We start from the raw sequence: 6,083 nt of genomic DNA, 5'->3' as shown, positions 1-6,083 counted from the left end.
TGTGTGAGCTCGGGGCCCGAAGCGCTCCAGTCTCTTACCGAGCTCCACTAGTGCCCGCACTTGGCCGCGCCAGGCGGAGTTTGCTGGTGGTGGTGGGCGTCAGGGCCTCACCTGTAGAATATAACAGAGCGAAGAGTAATTGTAGCATGTACTTTTATAAAAAACTTTAAAGTACGTCACTTTTTTGTTTTGTTTTTTGATGCTTTTATTCTGGGGAGGGACGGGGAAGAAGCTTTTTGAGAGTGGAAGAGTACATCATATCCTGGCTGGAAACGGCCGTGGGCGCTGCAGTTGGAACCATTTAAGCAGCATTCGAGGCTGCTGTCAGTGCTGAGAACTGCAGCGCTGCAGCCCTGTGTAAATTTCTGTTGCTGGGATTTCTAGAGGCAGTTGCTGAAGTTTTTTGGGTTTTCCCCCACAGCCCCATCTCAGTATAATAATTTTTAACCCTTCATCTCGCAGGCTTCATTTTCTGAAGTGAACTTTGTCTCTGATGACCACAATGCTTTTCAGTTGTTAACTCTGTGATATGCTTTGTCACTTTCGTGCTTGGCTCCAGAAAAGAGAAATACATCATAGAAGGCTGTAGTTTTTAGATAATAGTTTTTAGATCTGACAGTAGTGAATGTATTGCATACATGGGCATCTATGTCTGCTAGCAGGTATGTCCTGAATGGTGCACCACCTTTAGAGGAGGTTTTCACCTGATTGCTAGAAGTGATGTATATATTTCATATACATGCATATATTTTGAATATATTTCATGTATATATACATATATATATATATATGAAATACAACTTTTTAATTATTATTTTGACTTTTCCTTGGTTGCAGTTGCTTGCTATGCCGAAAGAGTCTCCAAAGGCAGGAGGCTTTAAAGTGTGCAGTGTGTCATGGTGCAGACACAAAGTTGTACCTGTACTTCTGTGGCCTGAGTTTTGGCTGCCAAATACAAGGAGTTGGTTTATTTCCTGTCAAACTTTAGTCTCAGCATCAAATTAGTTTTGTCACTGCAATCTATCTAGGTCCTTCAGAATGTTTTTAGTTTGGCCTCATGCTGTTATTTACTAAAACTTGGTAGCAACATGGGAGTACAAATAGGTTTTGGGTTAGACCTCAGACAGCACAAGCTTGAACCTTGTGTAGCTGTTGCAGAGAACTGATAATATACCACTTTCAGTCTGAGAATTAGAATCTGGGGTAGTGCTATCTTTATCTTCCTTGTAGCCACTGAAATAATGACCCACTTCCAGTAAAAAGGAAGTCCAAAGACAAGTGAATTCAAAAATCACAGTAAGTTGCAGTGTTAATTTAGCAGGAATGCTACTGTTCGCTGCAAAGTCATGCACTTAAGTGCCGCTCATTAATTACTGTTCTGATTGGAAACTCCCAGAATCAAATGCCTGAACTCCGGAGGGGGGGCTACGTGAGCAGGCAAGAGGCAGACCTTCATCTATTGCTGTCTGACTAAAAGGAAATGGACAAAAAAATACATGCAGTTTGTCTTCTTTAAGCATTTGGTAAAAGAGAGTAAAGCTGTAGTGTGGACTCAGGGTTCTAAGAGATATTACAACAAATAATACAGTTTCAGACCTCAATTTTGCTCCTGTGTAGTTTCTCATTGGAAAGGTGCGTCTCATCAATTGAGACAGTGTATTGTCTGTATCAAAAAGTGTTTCATTCTGGGTCATGCTTCTGTTTGAATGAAGACAGTTTTACTTAATGTGTATAAGTAAACAAAGACCTGAGTTTGAGGAAGATACTTCTTGAAAGAGTGAAGATTTCATCCACTGCCTTGTATTAACTTCAGGGAATCACACTCTTCTTTTTAAAAGATTGGCCTAATCTGAGGCCTTTGGCCTGCAAGTTTAATATTCAATTGTAAAAGTAATGGATTTTAGAGCTTAAGCAGGGAAAAGAGGGTGAAAAAGGATGCCAGCACTTCAAACACTACATGTTCCTAAAGGTTTGCAGCAGATGAAAATGGAGAGGAGGGAGGTGATGAGTATCCCTGCCACCAACCTGGCAGTGCCTCTGAATATGCCCCTTTCCTGCCTATGTTCTTGGTGAGCCCTCGACATGGTCTGATCAGCTGCTGTTGCACTACCCTGTGCATACTCTTCCTTGATCCTCTGGGGTGGGGTAGTTACTCTTGCAAGTATAGGTGGCATCGCAATCCAGCTAGACAAAAGCAGATGCCTAGCTCCTGCACCTTCTGTACTGAAAGGAGGAGAGGACTTTGATTGCAGGAGCACTTGCCGCCAAAGGACGGAGGATCGTAGAAGGAAGATGAAATGGCTTGTACGAAGTGTGGACAGCAAGGCTGTTGAAACACAGACTGTCTGGCTAAGGGCATTGTCTCTAGGAGAGCTCTCCTCACCGTGCAGCTATCATAAGCCCAAACCTGCATGAAAGAAATGTAGAGAGAGTGAGGAGGCAGAGGTCTATTACTGCCTGGTGTTTCGCCAGGCTGCTGTCATGCAGGAACAACCATGAGTTGCAGGGACATTTGCCGGCCCAGCGTGCCTGGCTCTCCCTGCCTCATTCCTCTACCCCAGTAGAGGATGTTGTCCTCATCTATGGCTTTTTCCAGGTTTCTCCTTCTCCTGAGAGACAGTGCAAAGAGATGGAGGGGTGCTCGACACCATCTTTGCCATCACAGTCTTCGTGGTCTTGTGAAAATTGCTTTGTCCCACCTCTGAGATGTTAAAGGCTTCTGCGAGTGTGATTACATGTGTGTAAAAGTGAGCTTAAACATGCTGATTTCAGATTCCTCGTGATTTGTAAGCTGAATGCTGATAATCCTGTATACTTTATATAGAATCAGTCAACTATACCTGAGTGCTTTGCTTGGTACTGCTTGCTACAATCCTGCTGCAGCAACTTTGAACCAGTTTTAAGATAGCAGTATTAAGATGGCTTTAAAGTTTCTGCATTTGAAAGTCCTTTTGTCCCTGCACCACGGGTAGCCATCTCCCTTCCCAGCATCCCAAGGCTTCTGGCATCACTCAGAGACCAACTGCATGTAATAGACTTACCTATTGTCCTACTGCAACTTGCAGTAGGTTCCTCAACTTGCAGCTAGGGATCCTGCTCCCATGTTGAGGCACTGGAAAGTGAGACATCACAGCACACAGCACTGCAGAGTTTGAACCCTGTGAACATATTTCCAATATTCTAAAGCTCTTGACCTTGAGACATTCAAGAGTAAGAATGTGAAATCAGAAAATCCAAGTAGGTCTAACTATGACTTCACACAGTGGTCCTTTTCCACTTGTGTTTCTCTGTAAAGCAAAAATGTTAAACGAAACTAGCTTTTACCACTAGATGGCATTTAAGTATTATAGGTATGGTTGGTTTTTCTTTTTTTTGAGTGTCTTGAAACACAGTGCTGAAAATTGCCTAAGTTGGCAGAATGGATAGCTAACCTAATTTTCTTCCTCTCTCCTGCTGTTGTAGACAGACACTGAAAATGGCTTGTGGCTGTTCCTTGGGATGATCTGATCTGAAGGCTGCCAGCACAGCAAAAGAGCAAGGCTTGCCTGCTGCATCTACAGTAATTGATACCCCAGAGAGAGTCACCTGCTTCTAAGAGATAGTCAGCTTCTTTCTACCCTGCCCCTTATGAATCACAACTACTGGGAAATCCTGTGTCCTTGCTGATTCAGAGCAAACAGACACCTTAACACAGAGACCCAAGTTGCTCCAAGTTGGGATGTTCTTCTCTGAACTTATTATGCAGTAGAATAAACATGGATGCCCCTTTCTTGCTGTGCAAGAGATAGCATTGCCTGCTTTTTATCATTACCCCCTGAGCAACTTGCCTCAAACAGCACGTGCACATACAGAGCTGTTGCTGTGAATCACCATCCACCTGCCAGCAGGGACAGTTCATGGAGACAGCATCAACCTAAACTCTTTGGTTTTGATACTAACTTTGCTTCCATGTTTTATAAAGCCTATTAAACTCTTTTTTTTTTCAGTGGCATAAAGCTGCCAAACATCTGGCATCTTCGCTTACTGATTGCAAATAAACTCTTGACATCTTTGCTCAGTTGCAAAAGCAAAAACAGGTTAATGCAAGTAAGAGTCAAAGTAGTAAATATAGGTTGTTCTCTGAAGACAGCAGAGCTCGGTATCTGGGTTCAGGCTGAAGATCCCAGAAAGAACAACATCTGATGCTAATGATTCCGAGATAGTTGCAGCTAACCCTCTCTGCAATGCTGCATTCTACTCCAAGGATCCCACTGGCATAACATTGAGGGTGGATTTGTTAGCTTGTGTCATGTGTGCCCCAATGTCAGCGCAAGAGCAGGGGAGTTCTTTCTTTTCTTGGGGTATGCTGTTATGGTGTCCATTGCCTGTCATATGCTTGCACCCAAGTAGTGTACCTTCCCACTCTGCTCTTTACAGGTACCTATGTGCGATCCCACTTCATCCTCTCCATCTACACTTCTGCACCAGCTCTGCTGACGTTCCTCCTGATCCTCACCCTGGCCTCTGGCAAACCTTAAGCTCACAATGGCCACAATGACACAGAAGTGTATGTGTAGTGGTTTGAACCAGGTTTTCCCCCTGAAGCTAAGAAAGTGGTAACCCCCAGGGGGTGGTGATACTGGAGATTTGAACCAATCTGCGCTCCTGCGAAATATAAACATACCACAGGCAAACGGAAGAGAAGTTAGCTGTAGTGGTAGTTGGGTGATAGAAGGGGTAGCCGTGTTGTAAGACCACGAGGAGAGAGGGCAGGAGCCCCCCTGGGGGGGCTCCAGCCCCCGGCCCCTGGCTGGGGGGACTGCAGAGACTTGGAACAGTGTTAGACTGGGCTAAGTGTCTGTAGTTAAGCTGGGAGATGTTTCTCCACTGTGGGCAGCGGCAGGAATAGCAGTGGCCAGCGTTGACTGGAGAAAAAGCGGCGGCACAGAGCAACAAAGAGAGCAGCAAAACAAGCATGCAGCAAGAGGGAGAACTCCTGGAAGGAGAGCCGAGAAAGAGAGCTAGCAGCAGAGAGACAGAGTTTGGGGGGAAGAACTGCAAAAACTCCCCTAAACTTTCTTTGAGATCCCTCCAAAATGGAGGGGGGTGGACTCTTACTGATTAGAAGTCCTAAATGGAGTAAAGGAGCTAAGAAGCTCGGTTGTCCTGAGAGCTCAGCCAGGACAGTGTGTAGGAGGTTGACCTTAGGGGCCCTCCCTTGCTGCAAGCTACAAAGAAGCTCGCAGCCATCTTGAGGCAGAGCACAGGAGCTCTGCAAGGGGCTTGAGTCCCCTGAAGATACCAAACTGTCACGAAGACCCCCTGTGCTCGTGATATGACCGTGGTGGAACGACCTTTGTCTGGGGTGAACATAGCCCATGGAAGACCCCTTTGCCTGCGTCGAGGGGCCGAGAGGGGCTTGGAGGCCTCCCTTATGTGTGCTGGCAGAGATCCAGCTCCAACTGCTGCATGGAAGACACAGAGAACCTGCTGCCTTAGAAGATACTGCTGCTCAGAGACTAGAGGGATCTTTCGTTCTTCCCTCCTGGACTTTTATTTGGAGGGGAGAAGAGATCTGATCCATTGTAAATACTTATGCCATGGTAGAGATAGTTGAGATCGTGTGTATAATGTATTATAATATTTATGTGTACAGTCATTGTAATATATATTCCCTTTCCCCCATTCTGAGTCTCGTGTTTTGTCTGAAAAAAAAATCATCCCACATTAGGTTGAGATGTGGGAGGGGGCTTAGACTAGGGAATTAGATTTTTGGAGTTCTCAAACCATGACAGTATGGTTTGCCTGCACGCTGTGTACAGGGTCTTTCCCTGTCTGTAGCATGCCCCAGAAATCAAAGATAACTGGTTGCTGCAGGCAGCCAAACAGTTACACAGGCCCACAGAGAAGCAGATGGCTCAAAAGAAAGAAAATTGCCTCTGGCTTAGTTATCATGTGATAGCAGGGGACAAAAGTGTGACCACCTCTCCATGACCAATCATACAGCAGAACCATGCAGCTTTTATGCCTATTTGATCTGCAATACTTAAATATTAGTAATTACTAGTAATAAATGTTATTACTTATAATATTTCTTGTTATAA

Source organism: Manacus vitellinus, unplaced genomic scaffold (genome assembly GCF_001715985.3).
Source record: "Manacus vitellinus isolate BGI_N305 unplaced genomic scaffold, ASM171598v3 scaffold_18_pilon, whole genome shotgun sequence".
Classification (NCBI taxonomy): domain Eukaryota; kingdom Metazoa; phylum Chordata; class Aves; order Passeriformes; family Pipridae; genus Manacus; species Manacus vitellinus.
The sequence above is the reverse complement of the archived record's forward strand: the minus strand, read 5'-3'. Positions refer to the sequence as shown.